The sequence below is a fragment of the Rattus norvegicus genome, chromosome 18 (assembly GCF_021556685.1).
Source record: "Rattus norvegicus strain SHRSP/BbbUtx chromosome 18, alternate assembly SHRSP_T2T, whole genome shotgun sequence".
NCBI lineage: Eukaryota > Metazoa > Chordata > Mammalia > Rodentia > Muridae > Rattus > Rattus norvegicus.
Genome location: NC_141551.1, coordinates 32,241,637 through 32,261,288, shown reverse-complemented (window position 1 = coordinate 32,261,288; position 19,652 = coordinate 32,241,637). Strand labels below are relative to the sequence as shown.

Sequence of the window (19,652 nt, the reverse complement as noted above, 5' to 3'; positions counted from 1 at the left end):
AGCAAACAACACGTTATTCGTCTTTATGGCTACATAAAACTCAAGTGGGGTCTGTGTGTGTATATTTGTGTGTGTGTGTGTGTGTGTGTGTGTGTGTGTGTGCGCGCGCGCTAAGGTTTTTTATCCATTCATTTGTTGATAGACACCTAAGCTGGTTCCATATCCTAGCTGCTATGAATAACAGGGTAATAGAAATGGATCTGTTGGTGTCTCTGTAGAGTGCAGATTAGATTCCATCTGGTATATACCCAGGAGTGGTATAGATGTATCAAACTGCACTTTTATTTTTACTTTCATAGGAAACCTCCATGTATTCTGTAATGACTAAATTGATTGCCATTCCCACCAACACTATATAACTGCTCCTTTTTCCTCTACATCCTGGCCAACACGTATTGTTCATCTGTCAGTAATAATGATCTGACTGGCGTGAGAAGGACTATCAGGATCATCTGGCTTTGGTCATTTGTTGGCCACGTGTACTTTTCTCTTGAGAATTGTCTGTTCAGACAATTTGCTCATTTGTTGATTAGATTACTTGTTCTTTTGTTGTTAGGGGCTTTGGGTTCTTTATCTATTCTTCAGATTAGTCATCTCCAGATAAATGGCTAGCAGATCTCTCTCATCCTGTAAGCAGGAACAAGGAGTTCCTGAGGGATGTTGGAGAGTGGGCTGATAATGCCTACCACATTAACACAATGTAAAAATTGGCCTTTGACAACTGGACAGAGCCTCTCAGGAAGGGTTGGGGAAAATGAGAAATGGGAGGCAGTGACTTACAAGTCCTAACACTCCACGGTTCTTACGGCTACAGTCTATTTTCAAGGGAAATTATACTTCCAGCACTCAGAAGCACATTCTGAGGATGGAAAGACAAAACATTCACCCCTGCAGCTCATCTTTGGACCTGATTTGTCTCTATCACAGGAAACACAGTGTCAATTTTTAACATAACCACATTCTGTATTCACACAATTTCATTATAGTTCTTTACTGAATGAAATTCCCTTACCAACGTAAGTGGCTTGTAATTGTCAGCTGTTTTGTTAGCTCTCTTTGGTAAAAATCTGTGTTCTAATCTACCTTGAACCTCAAGAAATCAGTATAATCTTGGCCTCTGTTGCCTCACAAGTGGCCAGGAGTTAGGTTTGAGGCTGACTCATAGCCTATTCACATAGGGATTGGTAGACCTAAAGCTAATCCCCCATATCTGTAAGGTCTTAGACCCTCTGTCTTGGGGACACCAGCAAAGGGAGGTAAGATGTAAAAGATAAAAGGCTTGAAGGAAGCACAGAATATGGACAGACTTAAGTAGTGTTAAAGTAAGCAAGTATCTGCTGTCAGGGAGATACTTTGGTGCCTCAACAAAAGGCAAGAAGCGAAGCCTAGGCTGCAAGCATATTCCTGTCCTTCGTGTCAGCAGATCACACTGCTGGTGTTATTATTCACTCTGGCAGCTCTCCACTGAAACATTGTGGGATGGGACATGCAGCCCAAAGGCCAAACAACAGATAGCAACAGATTTCTCCTGGAAGAGGAGCAGGGGAAACTGTTTCATCCTGCTCTTTGTAATATTCAAGCATGTAGCACAGCAAAACACTCATTATGTAAACTTTCTAAAAAAGTATCTTAGTCTGTAGCCCATTCTCCACATTTCTGTACCCCCTCAAGCTGAACTGTTGAAGGTGTATTTGAAAAGGGACAGTTCTAATGTGGGAATAATGTAATCACTTCCAGCACATTAAGTTTGCTCTCCCATCCAGCAGAGAGAGCGTTTATGATGTCTTTGCTCTCAGGAAGAATATTGACCTTCTAACCCACTCCTGCTAAGGTGTTGTGTACTCATGGTGGTGTGCGCCCCAAGCCCTTTGGCCCTATCAGCATCACTGTAATGGCTGCTGTTTGTGGAGGCATCTCCATGATCATTAGTCCTCCTTATGTCCAGCTAAACTGGAATCATGACTTACAGTAGGCACTTGGTCTCCCAGGCAGAATAAAACGGCAATAAGAAGGCCTGCTTCATTGGTGTGTTGTGCAGATTAAATATCACAATGCATCCAGGGTCCTCAGGCACATTCTGCAGCTCTCAGTGAATGCTTAATAACAGCCATCAGTATTCATTCAGCTGATGTCATTGTCAGACTCCAGTAGAGGCCGAAAGAAATTATAATGGTTGTGGTTCAAAACCGAAATGCAATTCTACTTCCAAAATCTTTGCTCTTGCTTGCGTGAAATGCCAGGTGATGACTAATGTTCATTTGAGCAATTTTTCAGTTTATGGGAAAATTTAGGTTTTTGTGAGAGAGTCAGAGAAACAGAATGGGGAACTAAGAAAACCCATACCTTAGTGGCTTAAATGGAAAGCAGCAGTAGCCTTCACCAGGACAGGTCGCATTCCACAGGTAGTTCTTAAATGTCAACGTTGCATCTAGTATGGCACCAGGCAGTTGAATCACAAAGCTGAGTGTGACAGAATTTCACAAGGCCAAAGAAAGATTGTGCCAGGAGAAAAATGATTAAATGTCTTAGAGTCCTGAGATCTGCCTCTTATTTCCTCGAACATGCCCAATGCTATATGTAGCCTTTGTTTCTACACTGTTCATGTAGGATGGGAAGGAAGAATTTGACCTTGGATGACCTCCACCTCCTTTGCTACCATCTCCCCCAACAAGGGAAGCTGATGACTGATGGGAAAATGAGGCTAAATCATAGCTGCCAAGCTTTAAAATGTAACCCAGCAAGTGATTTGCTATGTCAGAAGCAAAGCATGACAGGTAACAAACAGCAGTATTTACTGTTAATATAAAGTATCACACGAAAGAGTTTAGATGAGCCCTGAACAGTCAGCTTGGAGGGAGAAGACCTCTGAGGTCATCTATTCCAGCCTCAGATCAGAAATATCAGTAACACCTTATGAGGCAATTCCTCCTGCAAACATCCTTGAAGTCTACTCTCAGAATACAAACAAAAATATCAAAGTTTGTATCCCATCGTGCTTGGGACTAGAACTGGCCCGAAGAAAGCTGTTTGGAGTCAGCCATCACTGGGATGCTGCTATGAATAAAGCCCTGTTGTTAAGGTAGCAAAGCCATTTGCCCACTGTAGTAGAGACTGAAGGTTGTTTTTGTTGGTTTTGCTGGGTAGGTTTTGGAAGGGAACTACACATTTCCATAACAGAAGATGGACTCATATTTTAAGTTTCTTTTTTTAAAAAAAGAAGCTTTTCCGGAACAAATGATGAAAGTTAGGAGTATATATGCTGACAATGAAGTTTAAAAATTCAACTTCCAGTAGATCTTCCCCCTCCTTCCCACCTTCCTCTTCTTCCTCCTCTTCCTCCTCCTCCTCCCCCCCTCTTCCACCATACCAAGGATCAAACACAGGGCCTGAGCTTGTAGGCAAGTACTCTGCCACTGAGCCAAACTCCCAGCTCCCAATTTTTTCTTTCCTAGTTTTTCTTTCCGTGGGGTCTCACTCTGCAGTCCTGTCTTTGAACTTAGAATTCTCCTGGGAGGGATTGAGCTTACAGGCATTTCCCATGATGCCCCGCTCAACTGTATGTTTCAAATGAATTGGACACTGATTAAAAGAAAATATAGGTGTCTGCCTGACAAACAACTGTTTCTAGTAGATGAAACATTTTAATGAGGGAAAGGGAGTGTACTGGCTAGTTTTATGTCAACTGGACACAAGCTTGAGTCATCAGAGACAATTGCCACAATTGGAAAAATAAAAGGCCTTCATAACATCTGGCTGTAAGACATTTTCTTAACTATTGATCTTTGGTGGAGGCAGCCCACTGTGGTTGGTGCCATCTCTGGACTGATGGCCCTGGGTTCTATAAGAAAGCAAGTTCAGAAAGTCTGTAAGCAGCACCCTTTCCTGGCCTCTACATCAGCTTCTACCTCTGGGTTCCTGCCCTACAGGATGAGTACCTGCCCTCGTTGTTTTTGATAATAAACTGTGAGCAAAATGAACCCTGTCCTTCCCAAGTTGCTTTTGGTCACACAGAAGGTACTAACACACGAAATCATTTGGGAAATGTCTGAAACGTGGAAATAAAAAGAATGGTTTATGTACAAATAAACAGAAATTCTACAAAAAACAGAAAGCCAACTAAAGACAAAGTTATTATGAAAAATTATAAAGAGTATATTGCTCAGCTAGAAGCATCCATTAACAGATATTGATGAGCTGAAGAAAGTGACATCTTGCTCCACTGTATGTTTCCTGGATTTGAAGTCAGAAGGGCACTCATCTTGAATTTCTTTAGAGCTGCTCCAAGCTGGTCTGATTTCCTAGGGGACTGAGGACCTCAGGAATATTTTATATATATATATATGGTAGTCCATTACCGCAGCATGCATATTTGGTTTCCAGCCATTGCAGGCTAAGCTCCATTGAAGTGTACCTTCTTACCCTGTCCGCAAATCCACCAGATCCCCCTTTCTTGTTATTACTGTGTGCCAGGAGACTCTAGTTCAAGATGACTAAAGGTGTGTGAGTCAAAATGCTATTGATTTTACAAAATGCCAAGTAAGATTCTAGAGAGTAACAGGCAGGCCTCACTGTAATGTCTTGAAATTCCCTAAGGGTGCAGTCTAAGTAATCCAGATCAGCAAATGATTATTACCTGGGAGAAACCCTTTGACTCATGTAGGGCAACATAAGCTCCCTGTCACATGAAAAGATCAGAAAAATAAATAGAAGAAATCTATGGCATGTTTCATCAGGATACTTTCAGAGAACGAAGGATAATTTCCAAAGACTGACAATACCATGTCCCTAAGGAACTGTAAAACGCTCACAGCACCATATGGTACCTGTGAGCATTCTAGCAATAGAATGCTTGCAGGCTGGAAATTGGAGGTAGGAGAATCCCAAATGCTCTTCCCCTTTCAACTGCTCAGAAGATCCTATAATTAAGACTAGCCTGATGATTTAAGGAAGTTGACTTTGAATAATCCTTAGCAGTTCTTCAATGTAGTTGAGTAACAGAATATCTAATTTAGGTGGTTTGACCAGCACAAAACAACAACTTCAGCAGAGTTTTAGTCAACTTTCATTTTAAATGGCTGACTTACAGTCAAGTTTGGGAAATGCATCTGCCAATAAATAATGAAGCAATGTGAGCATGAGAAATGACTCTGAGTTATAGTCAGCTAAGTGTCTCCCAGTCTGTAAGCTGGCTGCGCACTCTGCTGAGAGCTACCTTTGCAAAAATCCTTAATTTCATGTAATTTCTGTGCTGTTTCGTTCTATAGGTTGTTTTGTTTGGTTTTTGTTTTGAGATAGAAATTTTCTGTGCAGCCTTGGATGTCTTGAAACTTGCTCTGTGTAGACCTGGCTAGCCTGGAACTTGAAGATCCATCCGCCTCTGCCTCCCAAGTTCTTGGAGTAAAAGTGTGCCCCACCACTACTCTCTGGCTAATTTCATTTATTGACTCTTGGAAACCTGGATCTCACTGGACACTTGCAGGCAACCCACCACGTTTCAGTGTCTCTGGCAATTTAGTTTGTTAAAACCTTTTCTAAGTAGCTTGTTTAGGGCTATGGGGTCCCATGTCCACTCTGCCACAGGACACAACTGGCTCTGGAGTCCCCGGGCCTGCAAGTAGGCTAGGGCTGTCTGGTTCTCAGGCTCTTGGATACCCACACAGTACTGGGAGTGCTAGGAACCACAGAGGAGCTGAGAATGGAGTCTGGGCCTGTGGGCTGGATCTAGTCCCGGACTGGGGAGAAAAAGAGGAGTTCTGGCTGGTCCTTTGTGGAAAATCCTTGGCTTGGCTTGACCTTGGTGGTTGGTTTGGTTTGGTGGTACTTATAGCTGGGAGTGCAGAGAGGCCTTTTATGGGAGATTAGACAGCAGCTCTGTAGGTGAAGTCCTCCACTGCTCCCCACAGCAGATGAAAAGAAGCACTCCATAGTTATAAGACATTTATTGTCATGGTGGAAAGTAGATGTATAAAACCATACTCTACTTCTCAGGGTGGGCCTGAGGTTAAAAACCTCTTGCAGGGAGAAGTGTCTGGGAAGGAAAGCTTATTGGCTAAGCCCTCCAGGCCTCTAGGTACCTCATTAAAATGGAGATCTGTCTTGCATCTACATGACCACAGGTCATGTCCTGTCACTAAGAGGAATCTGGTTGGATTCAGCTACTTCCTCAAGCCTGAGTTGTTTCCTTCCTTGAGGAGCTTCATAGTAGACTGGAATGTTTTACCTGATTGCTTTTAACTGCTTTCTAATACTGAGAAATTTCCCCAAGATGTAATAAGGCTTTATCCTCAGAGGAAACTGCCACACAATATCTTAACTCAGAGATACTCATACCTTGTACTAGTCAGGATGTTCTAAAGGGATAGAACTGATAGAATAAATATACATATGGATATTTAAAGGGTATTTATCAAAGTATCTTACAATGTGATCCAATAGTCTAACCATGACTGTCTTACAGCAGAAAAACCAAGAATCTGGCAGCTGTTTGGGTCACAAATGTGGGTGTCTCAGTAGTCCCGAACTGGTGCTGCAATCTTCGAGGATTTCGGGAGAGCTGCAGGTCTTCAGTCTATGCTGGAATGCTGAAGAAGGATTTAATTCCAGTCACAGTGATGGGATAAATGAACTTGCCAGGGAGAGTGAAGGCAAGGAGGGAAAAAGCCAAGCTTTCTTCTTCCCTGTCTTTTTGTTTAGGCTGCCACTAAGAGGTGTGGTCCAGATACATGCTGTGTGTGCCGGCTTCATGTAATCTGATTAAGAAAATCCCTCACAGGAGTGCCAGCATCTTGGGTTTTAGTTTATTCCTGATGCAGTCAAGTTGACAAGCCAGGTTAGCCATCACACATATCCATGTTTTCTAATTTCTGTGTTGCTCCTAATAGGAAGGAAATGAACTGGCCTACATGTCCATCAGCTGATGAGTAGACAAAGAAAATAAAAATGTTGCACATGGGCACAATAGAATTTTTTTTCTGTGTAAAGAGAAATGAAAATCTGAAAACGGTAGGAAAGCGGGTATGAATAGAAAGTATTATATTTAGTAAGGTAACTAGAACTCAGAAAGACAAGTATCACATGTTCTTGCTCATATACAAATTCTAGCTTACAATGTTTGTAGGTGTATATGTTAATAGAGTGTGGATGAGTGTAGCCATGAACCTAAGAGACTGGGAAAGACCAAAAGGAGATGCTGGAGAAGCAGTGTATGACAGTATAATGTATGCTAAGACATGAACACAGGAAAGAGCTCATAGATGGGTTGGTGGAAAGACACAGGGGCAGGGCAGGAAAGAGTGGGGCAGAAGAGGAAGAAGGAGGATCAACAAAATAAATTTTGTTTGTAGTGTCATAATCAGTATAATACTATGCATGCTAATTAAATAAAAAATCACGCAAAAAATCACTACTTTCTGCACAGCAAAGCAATGGGATATCATGATTAAAGCTTTGAGATCAGACTGGGCTCAATCACCTACTACGCACTTCCCACCTGTGCAACAACGGCTGTTACTACCTCTGCAGAGGTGTGAGAATGAGTAAGACAGTGTGTGTTGATGATCCATGCTCCATGCATCTCGTCCATAGAACCAGCTCAGCACCTGTGGGTGTCTCCGTCACTTCCCTGATGCTCAGTTGTGTTTGTCGGCGCATTTCTCCAACAACCTGACTCGCAATGTTGGTTCTATGAAAGCACAGGTACAGCTGATCCAGTAATGTTGGCCACACATTACTCTGAACTCAGTACAGATTCAAAGAAAAGGAAACAAAGTTTCACTAATCTCCTTGGAGGTAGACAACCTCAGACCAAAACACTGTTTTGGCATGTCAAAAGGTACCTTGTGGACTACCACAGCTATTTGCCTCTGGACTAATTGCTATTTGCCAAAGTGTCGTTCTTAATCAGGATCAAGCAGGGGTTCCAACCAAACAGCAAATGATTCTTTTAGCTCACAATTTTGTAGGGTCAACTCCACAGTCAGTTGGCTCCCATTGCTTTGGGACTATAGAAAACCAGCACAAAATTGTAGGAGTATATGTCAAAGTAAAACACCTTACACTGTAAGTCAGAACAATGAGAGGAAGAGGGAGAGGAAGAGGAAGAGGCAGAGGCCAGGGTCTCATAAGCCCCTTAAGAGGCAATCACCAGTGACCTGAAAACTATTGCTCCCCTTCTCAGAATATCATTGCCTCCCAGTACTTGGGGAACAAACACCTAACACACAGATCTTTAGAGGGCCACACAATTTCTCTCCACTGGTCCTCAGTCCCCAGTAACCAAATCAAGCCACTTTGTTCTCACCTCAAATATTTGCTATCTGTTCTTTTACATTTGTTCCTTTATCTTGTGCTTTGTTATGTATTCATTCATTCATTCATTCATTCATTCATTTGCACAGCAAATAATTATTGTTAACTCACCATGATCCAGGTGAGGTTCTAAACTATCTATTCAATCTTGGAATCCAGCGATGAAGAAAACAGACAGGTCTTTGCCTTTATGGACCTTCCATTATAGAGCCCAAACATAGATACTAATCAAGTCAGTAAACATAATCAAGATAATCCCCAAAAGTTATACTGTCTGTGAGTTACATAGTAATGGTGCTGATGAAATGATGTGTTGAGTAAGGCCAGGAGGTGGATAAATGTTTCAGGCTGGTACTCTCTGTGAGACAAGGAGATGGCCGTGTGCTTTTCTGGAAACCGTGTTGTAGACAAAGATGAAATGAGGAATGATGTGCTGAGGTCTGAAGGAACTGAGACAGCTGAAGAATCACTGGCCATAGAGAGAAAGGGAAGTGGAGAGGTGGTCTGAGAAGAAGACAAAGGTCAAGCTACATGGGGTCTCACCCACCATGTACTAGGAGTACACATCTCATTTTGCGTTAACTGCAAAAAAAAGTCTTACAGTCACTTGCTTTTCAAGGATGAATTGGGCTACTGTGGTGGCAGGTTGTCAGAACAGCAGCACTGGCTGTAGGGAAATGAGGGGGATGGATTTGCAAGGACCCAGTGATGCACTAGAAGTAGCTCCGTGCAGGGCGAAGGTGAATAGGTGAAGGAAAGCTGGCTGGGATTTCAGTGTACTGGAGGGGTACAGGGAGCCACAGTACTGCGGGAATTTACTGATGTTCTCTCTGTTTCTAAACTGTATCATCCCAGATCATTAAACACAAGATGACACTGTTATCTTTATAAAGATGTCATCAGCTACCTTCACATCTTTAAAATGAACCTTAGCAAATATTAACTGTTCATGTAACTTAATTGGCTCCCACTGCTTATAGCTCAAAGTCCTCAGTACAGATTCAAAGTCCTCTGCTACCTGACCTTACTTCTTTCAATGATATATTCAAATAAGCTCACAAGGAAAGGAGAAGAGAGGGAGAACTAAAGAAAAGTCCTGAGAGGAACCTTTCACACTCAGAGATAGTCACAGGGGCGGTGCTGCCTTTGATATATGAAGGACTGGCTTTTATGCTTCTCTTAAAACCAAAAATTTCTGTCACCAATGAAAGAGCCACAGGACAGCATACAGTGTCTGTGTTGTGACATCTAAGGCAAGAGATCTCAAAGTTCAGGAAATGAAATCAAGAAGCCCCCACTGAACACAAATACATGTCTGTAATTACCCTAGCTATAACCCTTAACATCATCTGTTACCATGTAGACAGTCTTAAGCTAGGACACAATTGAAGTAATACCTCACTATGAGATTTAATAGTCCAGTTATATGTAGAGGGAAGCTAAAGGAATACAATGTACATCATGTTGACCTATCTGCCTCTAACAACCATTTCTTCATACTGAAAATTCCACCAAGCCAGACCTGGGAAGTCACTGGTATTAGCAACACATGGTGACAGAAGGGGGCAGTATGAGAACAGTTTCCTGAACAACCACAAGGATACTGACCTGAGGGACATTGCCCATCTACCTGACACTCTGAAGGGAAGCTTGGTTTGGATTGTCTGTGTCTCCATGCTCCCTAAATCTCAAGCCACCCTCATCAGAGCCCAGCACGGAAAGCCCCTCAGCACACCATCCTGAGGTACCTTCCAATCTTCGTGTGAAACTGCTCCACACATGCGCTAATTTATTGCTTGGTCTTTTACAAAAGGGAAAAAAAAGGGAAGTTCTCCTGTCTGACCATATGAAAAGAAATCCAAAATAACTTTATCCTGGTATCCTGAGCAGGCCCTAAATTTTCTTTCTGCTAGTAAAACTTCAAGGCATAGATATAGGTTTAAATCCAGGCATACTCCTCCAGAATGGCAGGAATGAAAAGGAGTCCAGGACCTCAGGATCACCACAAACAGGACTTGAGAAAGTGGAGGAAGGAGGCTGGTAGCACCCATCCCAACAAGACAGGTAAATGTTCCTTAAGGAATCCCAGTAGGACCAAAGCTGACTGTTTTCAAGGTTTAAGGAGTGACTGACTATGATGAGGGATGGAGAAAAAGATCACAGCCAGCACGGAGGCAGTTATGCCATGAAAGGCAGGAGGAATCTGAAAAAGAAAGGAAAATGTTCTATGTACAGAAAAGAAAAGCAGATAGGGAAATGTATTGGGGGACATCTGCACACTCGCAGATGTCAGGAAATAAACAGTGAGTGATGCTTTGTTAGAGCAAAAGCATCTGTGGAGGGAGGATCAGGAGGCCAGGTGCCAAGGAGTTTGAGCTTAATTCTAAAAAGGATGAGACGACACTGGGCTCCTGGGCAAGAATGCAAGAGTTGCTCAGTAAAGCCATGTCCATGGCATCATACAGAACTCAATACAGACCTCATTTCCCTCAGTCTGTCATCCCTGCTCAGAGCAGACATGCACCAAAGGTGTGAGTCAGTAGCCCACTGAGGGGAGGGGCTTTGATACTAAAGTTCCAGTCACTTAGGCGTATGCAACAATTTCAATGAATATCTTCCTTCCCTTCTGTTCTTGGCAATGCTCCTGGACATTTACCCTAGGCTCCTAGGGTCTCGATGGTTTGGTTCAGGAGCAGAGGCCCTTGGCTATCACACAGGACAAAATTACAGCTGCTGCACAGGACGACATCAGCCTTCAGCTATCAGAGGCAGAAGGTCTTAGACTTGTCTGTGGAAGAGAAACTTGATAAAACTGATCTACTTTGGCAAGGCAGAGTAGAGCAGTCACCCCAATGGTGTCCACAGTGGGGGCAGGCCCCTGGTGGCAGGTGAAGCATTGAGCAGTTTTGCAAAATGATTACTGTTACCACAATCCAGGTGGAGTCATTCATGCCCCATTGTCTTCTTTGGGGACCATAAGGTCACTGCTAGGATCTGGCATTTCTGTCTATCATGGGATACTAAATATGAATATAATTCATTTAGAGACAAACTTTATTTAGCCTCCTGTATATGGTTTTCAAGGTTAAGCCTAAAACAAACAACTAAAAATAACATTTGTTTAAAGTCAGGTACTTACTAGACCATGATCCTCAAAATCTCCAGATATCTGCTGAAAATAGATAACATATATGATGATGGACTGAATTTCTGAACCTGTAAGCCAGCCTCAAATTAAATGTTGTCCTTTTTAAGGCTTGCATTGGTCATAATGTCTGTTCATAGCAATAAAACCCTAAGTAAGACACTGATCTGATAAAGTATATTCTTAAGAGATTTTATGAGAGCAGAGAGCAAAGAAGTCAAAGAGATAAAAGATTTTTAAGAGTAGAAAAGTAGAAAACACCTTAGAGATAAGAGACTTTTGGAAGTGTAGAGCAGAGGAAGTTTAGATGTATGTGGTGGCAGAGATTGTTACCCACAAGTGACAGAATCAGAAAATGAAACATGCCAACATTTCGTCATTGATTGAACTATCTTGTGGTCGAACCATGTGCAGGAAGATACCAAAGCTTTAATAAAATCTCTGAATCTGAGCAGGAAGACAGGGTCATATAAGGCCCAGGAGGGCATACAGAAGCTTGAAGTCCAGGAAGCATAAGGAAAAGACAGAGCAGGCAGCTGGAGTTGGGGAGGTTGAGTAGCAGTATAGGATCAGGGGGGTAGAAAGAAGCTGCCAGACTTCCAGGAGGGATCTGAGAGGGAACAGGGTTGCAAAGTATAGAAACTCTGCCTGAGAGAGGATTCCAATACTATAGAGGACTAGGAGAGCTTAAGGAAGATGCAGGGTTCATGAGGAATCTCCTAGGGTAAGGAGTAACAAATCAGCCCAGGAGGGCACAAGGAGAACAAACGCGTGCGGGTAGCTTCAAGGGGGAGGGTACAAGGGAAGTGTAACAGGCCCAGGAGGGCAAATGGTAGGTGTGGGACTTCCAGGAAGAAGCCAAGAGACAGAAAAAGACAGGGTCTCAGAGGCTCAGAAGGGCTTATGAATGCTATAAGACTGTAGCTCCTAGGGGGAGGCAAAGGCCATCTGGGAAGGAGCTGACAGCAGGTAAGAGAGAAAGCAGCTCAACAGGAGGACTGGGAGAGGCTTTGGGAAAAGTAAGGGTTCCAATAAAGGTGGATGAGTAAGTAGTGTCTTAGTAAAGAGAGATGCCCAGCACAGCAGGGAGGGATGTGAGGGGCGGGATACAGGATGATTGCTCAGAATGCCGGAGCCAGAGAGATGCTTACAGAGGAGATGAGGAAAGACAAATGGTTAGATCAGGTGGAGGGAAGAAGCAGCTGAAGACGCAGACTCTAGACTTTGGAGTGGATTATGGTGGATGGCAGAAGTACATACCTTAGGAGAGTTAAATCAACATCTTGGCTCAGAGTAGCTGAGTCCCTTGGAAGCGGGGCTTATATACGCCACTCCTGTGGTTTGGGCACCAAAGGAATGAAACAGAGGACATGACCATTAGTAGGTGTGGTTGAGGAGAAGGCTTTTGTTGTAGATATGAGGGAGACACAGCCAGCGGCATCTGGAAGGGTTCAGACTCAACTAGGCCAGTAGAATAGATTGGGACATGAGAGGAGAGAGAGATAAGGAGAGTGAGAGGGCAAAAGAGAAGAACCAAGAGGTCAAGAGAGAAACAGGAAGCCAGGAAGCCAAGAGCCAAGAAGGCATGCATCCAAAATGCCTGAGTTTATATAGGAAAAAGAGAAGCTGGGAGAAGGGAAGTTCAGAGGCTGGAGAGGTTTGGGGTAGGTTCGTGTCTGTGGGTGTCTTGGGGTGAGGGTATGGTTATGAAGTGCTGAGGAACCAGGTCTCTGTAACAGGTACTCAGTGAGGGCCTGGCAGACATAGGCACCTCAGTTAGCTATTTATGCCCGGTTTCTTTGAAACCTAACATGTATGCCAATCATGGAAGAAAGGAAGGGAAAGGTAAAAGCTGCTCTATGCCCATTTGATGGACTCAGAGTCACAAGAGTTTAATGCATAACACTAGTGAGGGCTATATACTCTTAAGCCATAACACTAGTGAGGATTGTATGCATTTACTGTAGAACACTAGTGAAGGTTACATGCTCTTCATGGTTAACTCTAATGAGGATTGTGTTCATTTAATGCATAACACTAGTTGGGGTCACAGGCATTTAATGCATAACACTAGTGAGGGTTACATGTGCTTAATGAATAACGTTAACGAAGTTCACATGCATTTAATACATAACACAAGCGAGGGTCACATGTGTTTAATGCATAGCACTAATCAGAATTATATGTATTTAATATGCAATAATAGTGAGGATTGCATGCATTAAATATTTAATGCAGATGACTATTCACAAGGATTTTATACGCATCACGATGTATTTCCATTCATTTATTCATTCAAAAAATGTTTGTTGAGAATGTCCCATGTGTTGGGCATGGCTGTGATGTTGAAAATACAGAAATAAATACACATACAAAAAATAGCCAAAGTCATTTTTGTGGAGTTAACGTCCTAGATAAGAAATAAAGGAATACGTTAAATGCCAAATAACAATTATTAGTAGGAGAAAAACAGTTAAATGAGGAAGACATCAATTACCATGCTGATGGGCTATGTTAACAGCAAGGGAACAGAAGAAATAAGGAAGGAGATAGAAAAAAAAAAGTGCTCCTTTTTCCCAGAAGGTTTTCATACAAGCAGGTAACAAGAACGCATTAGTACAGTCAGTACTAGTACCAGTATGTCAATTACCCAATCACTACTAGGTGACCATCACTTTGCTACCCTGTATTTCATTTATCCTTTAAATAAATAATAAACCTTATTCAGTGACATTTTAATGTAAGAAAACGGAGGCACCCAAACAGAGGGTTTAAGGAGCTGGCTCAGTGGGGAAAGGGCTTGGTATGCAAGCATGAGGTCTGAGTTTAAACACCTAGCATTCCTGTAAAAGCCAGCCATGATAGTACCGCTTGTAACCTCAGTGCTGGGAAGGCGGACCTCGGTCCACGACTGGAGCTTGCTGATCAGCCAGCTGAGCTGAAACCTGGCTCCAGGTTTGGTGAGAGCCTCTTGCTATGGCTAATCTTGACACCCTGCCACACATGGAAGAGGGGACTGAGGAATTTCCTTCATCATACTGGCCTATGGGCGTGTCATTTTCTTGATAAATGATTATCATGGGAGGCTCTGGCCCACTGCGGGTGTTGCCACCCCTGGAGAAGTAGTTCCAGGCTCTGCAGGAAAAGTAACTAAATGAGAGCCTGGGAACACATCGGTAAGCAGTGTTCTGCCATGGTCTCCACTTCAAGTGAATGCCTTGCTGGATCAGAACCTGTCTTACTTTCCTCAGTGATAGAGATTTTTCTCATGTCTCAAGAAGGAAGGCAGAGAGCAGCAAAGGACAACAGACGTTCAGCTCTGGCCACTGTGTTTACATATATGGGTGTGCACCACACCCCCACACAAACATATGTGTGCACACACGTATGGCATGAACACACACACACACACACACACACACACACACACACACTACAATAGAAAACAGAAAGACATGGAAGACAAGGCAGAGAGCAGAGGAGAGGAGAGGGGAGGGGAGGGGAGGGGAGGAGAGGGGAGGGGAGGGGAGAGAAGGGAATGGGAGAGAATGGGAGGGGAGGGGAGGGGAGGAGAGGGGAGGGAAGGGAATGGGAGGGGAGGGGAGGGGAGGGGAGGGAGGGGAGGGGAGGAGAGGACAGGAGAGGAGAGAGGAGGGGAGGGGAGGGGAGGGGAGGGGAGGGGAGGGGAGGGGAGGAGAGAATCAGACAACTTTAGCTGGAGTAAGCCTATGGGCATCAGTTTGAGTGTAGACAATCAGACTCCAAAGCCAGCACTCTTAACCCAGACACAGAATCTGGGTACAGAGATAAATAAGTCAGGGACTCTGCCTTGTAATTGTTCATTGTCTAGTAAAAGGGAAACTAGTAAACAAATAATTTCAGTGTGGTCCTCAGAACTATAATTCAGGTAATAATAAAGGAGACAGGAAGGAAACAGTGACTAAGGGGTGAGGAGTCATCAGAGAGCAGTCGTGTTCCTGTGATTCACTGCTCTCTCTGGGTCTGGTTACTCACATCTAGCCTGTGTCTCCTAGGGTTGCTTTCTGGTGGGTTTCCCCAGTTGTGGTCTGCCAGCCTTATCCGTCACATAGTAGTCCTGCCGTGGGAGCTCCGTAGTCATTAGAGCCACTTAGAAAAAGAAAAACAAAAACAAAAACAAGATAGTAGCTGTCTTTACCCTCAAAGATAGATAAGGAAGATGGAAACCCAGTCACTTAAAATGAGATGACTGTACAATGGTATGGTATAAAGAGAAAGATGTGGCAGACGCCCCAAATTCAGCAGATGAGAACTTTAAAGCCATGTGCATGGTAAGACGGCTGACCACGCAGTCACTTGGAAAGGAAGGCTGTCTTCCAGAAACACCCTCATTACCTAGCACAGTTTATTTTAAACTTCCCAGGTCTTAACCCTGGCCCATGCGGGAACATTATAAACCTCTCGGGTTCCCTGGAATTGTACTAAAAGATCCTTTGTACCTTCTGCATTCCCCCCTAAGAGATTATAAGGTCATTTCAAAACAGTGCCATGTTCTGAAGATAGATTACAGACTGTTTATTCTTCAGTACCTTTAGTAAGGTATCTGGAATCTTTTTGAAGGTCCCAAAATTCTAGATGAGTGCTTTAATATAATTCAGTATTTATTCATCATTTTTATCAAAGCATATGCAAATCAGTGTACATACTGTGTCGCCGTATATGAACACAGCATGGTGTTAGGACTTACTTCTAACTGCATGCAAGTTGCCTCCTTGACACTTCTGTATAGGAAGACACTTCTGTATAGGAAGACTGTCTGTTCAAGGAAAGATCGAGTTGGTATTGGTTCTCAACTCTTAGGAGTCATGGTGCTGCTCCAGGCACTTTATCAGGAAAGGCAGCATTATATCATTCTGATGGAATATCAAGTTCTGCCCAGCCACCACCACCCAGTCCTTATCATTCACAATTTACTTCTTCATTAATTGCATCTTCTCCTGTGTGTATCTTTGTGTCCCCTTAGGTATAATGACAATTCTGTTAGTCAGTGCCTTGCTAAATGTGTTCTGTAGACAATGAGGTAGGAAGACAGTAAACTACCTTCCCACTGAAGCAGCTCAATGGCATTTGCCAGATATTGAAATGCCCTGTCTCCTACTCAGCAGGCTAACCACATCCGGTTAAATAGCCTAAGAGGTTTAAAGAAAGGATTTAGAATTAAAAAGCCCACATCCAGATGTATAACTCTAAACTCCAATGGGCAAGAAATTGCTGAAACTATTTTTTCTTCTTCTCTCCACTGACAAAGTAGAAGCTGTAACATCTTTTGACCTTAATAGTTGTATCCAGCACACAAATGAATTTCCAGAGAGAGATATGGTAAATACTGGCTTTGCATAAGTACTAGCAAAGGATATTTAGGAAAAGAAGGATTGTATATCAATAATAAAACAGAAGTAAAATAGAGTCAATGAAATCTAAGACTTGGACAGGTCTGTTACAAATCAAAGCATTTGCTTAGCCACTTCTATGTCAAAGAAGCCCTTCAATTGTGCCAAGAATCGAGAAAGCAGGTAGCAAAACCAGACCCATAATTCTCCAGTTTCCCATGGTATAAACTCCACACTCAGGAAAGTACTGCGTCCTAAACCAGCCATATCCTCTTCCAGGAGACGGTAGGTGGGGAGAGGTGGCAGTGGGAGCAATGACGTGTGCCAATAAATCTCTTCTCACACACTCTCAGCCTGAGATAGAGTGCTACTGATGCTGGCCATATTCTAGCAAGCGCCAAGCTGACTCTCAGTAATCAGCCTTCTCCTAAACACAGCTTAGACACACCCGAGATTATTCAATAAAGAAGCAATTATAAATTCACTTCTTAATAACCTTGAGTCATTCGTGTCTTTCCCCCACATCATCGTATATGCTCAGTCAGTAAAATTTCAACCTGAAACTATAAAAAGAAGTCATTCCTCTCTCTTATCATCATTCTATAAGTCTAATTTGAAGAAGGTACTAGAATCATAGTTGATATTTTGGACTTTAAGATAAAACCCTATTACTTTTCGGCCCTTCCCCATTTAAATAAAAACAATGAAAGTCCAAAGAATAAAAGGAAAGTGAAAATTAAAATACTACCCGAATATCTGTACTCAATAAACTATTAATTATTAGAACACTAATGAACCAGAGCAAGGCATTATGTCACTGACACCGAATTCATATAAATGATCTGCAATCGAAAGCTGGAAAAGGAGTCTTAGAAAAACACTTCACCAGTAAGTGACTTTGCTTTTTCATATCTCTCACATGCAAAAGATTTGTGTTTTATGTAGGGTTATGCCAGGTCCATCATGGCCTTGTTAGGGGTAGAATGACATGGTTTCTGCCCCTGGGACAAGGCCAGTAGGCATCGGCCTCCTTTACTGTTGATGGCTGCTGTGGGCATAAGGCTTGTTGGTATAATAATGTATGATATATATATATATATATATATATATATATATATATATATATATTCTAGCTCTCTCCAGACATACCAGAAGAGAGCATGGTGGTTGTGAGCCACCATGTGGTTGCTGGGAATTGAACTCAGGACTATTGGGAGAGCAGTTAGTGCTCTTTTTTTTTTTTTTTTTTTTTTTGAGCTGGGGACCGAACCCAGGGCCTTGCGCTTCCTAGGTAAGCGCTCTACCACTGAGCTAAATCCCCAGCCCAAAATGCAGCTGAGAAAGGGGTGCTTTTTTTTTTTTTTTTTTTTTTTTCCTTCGGAGCTGGGGACCGAACCCAGGGCCTTGCGCTTCCTAGGTAAGCGCTCTACCACTGAGCTAAATCTCCAGCCCCACTGAGCTAAATCTCCAGCCCCAGTGCTCTTAACCACTAAGCCATCTCCCCTGGCCCCATAATGTATATATTTTTACATTCCTCATTCAAGGAATGTCCTATCAGTTAATATTAATGACTCCATGATAATCAGAGACAGCGCCTGTCTGGGAGGGGAAGGCATAGCTAGTGTCTCGGCAAAATCCATAAACACTGGGACCTTCAGGACAGGCCTGAGGGCTGTGGAAAAGAACTCTAAAACCATGAGTTCAAAAATATATAATTTCTCAGCTATGCATATAATGCAGTATGAATTATATGAGGGGCCTCAGGAATCTAAAAGAAGAAAAGCAGCTGCACTATGAGCCAGCTTGTCAGAAAAAATACTAAGGAAGGAGATAACGAGCTTTAGGGTGTGGTAATCACAGGAGATCCCACCCAGCTAAGATTTTCATTTATGCTTATAAAAGCAAGCAGATTCCTGAGTTCGAGGTCAGTCTGAGATAGAGAGAGAGTTCAGGTCCAGACCCAGGCATGGTAGAAATGGTAATGTCAGGGCAAGGTCCTCAGCTAGTTTATGGTCTGTGCTTAACAAAGGCAGACGGGTCTCTGAATTCTTTTGCAGTGTTAAGGAAAAAAGTGTGCTTGATGTCTTCTAAGAATAAAGGGGCTGGGGTCACTAGAATGATGATTTATAGTATAATGATAAGGAAACTGGAAGTAAATGGCTGCCTGGCTATGTAAAATAAAAGACTAGACTTATAATCTGCAAGAGATGCTCTACCCAGACTTTTTTTTTTTTTTTTTTTTTTTTTTTAGAATAGCAAGAGAGAACTGCTGGGAGAAAATAGAGAGAGCAGTCTGGAGAACTCCAGAGAAAGAAGAAAACAGAGCGATCTGGAAAGCTGTCTCAAGCAGAACGTAGGTTGCCAGCTTGGAACCACGATTTAACTGTGAGTCATTTGTTTTGCTGTTCTCAAATACCCCTTCCCTCAGAACCCCTCTCCAAGCCCAGGCTGGTCCTTGGCAGTATTAAGTTTCTGTTTATATGGAACTTAGGAACCATCCTAATGAGTATTATGAACACCTGAAGCTGTACCCACAAGTGATGGTCTAATCTCTCCTTTCATGGCTATTTACCTGAGTTAAAGCCTTTCCTCCTGGGGAGAGAAGCTTGTGCAACTTGCCTGGTTACTTGTAATCAGCTCAGTGACTTGTAATATTCCCAAACCCAACCAACAAGGTTTTAAGCTTGCAATTGCTGTGGTAGGGAACTCTCCCGATAGCCAAGCTATCTGTTGGGAGCCCCAGGCAGGCTACTTTGCAGAAGTGTGACCTATGCTGGGGTGGGCTGTTCAGCAATGCAGCTTCTTTTCAGTCCCCAGTGTTCCTATAACCT

At 42.9% G+C, this 19,652-nt stretch overlaps 1 long non-coding RNA gene across 1 annotated transcript in view; it reads left to right on the top strand.

Annotated features, from left to right (window-relative positions):
• Positions 1 to 19,652, top strand: part of LOC147999754 (uncharacterized) — a 31,616-nt gene that overhangs the window by 4,567 nt on the left and 7,397 nt on the right. Inside the window, exon 2 of the long non-coding RNA XR_015642930.1 lies at positions 19,073 to 19,206. This is a non-coding gene — a long non-coding RNA (uncharacterized LOC147999754). The remainder of the gene's footprint in view (positions 1 to 19,072; positions 19,207 to 19,652) is intronic.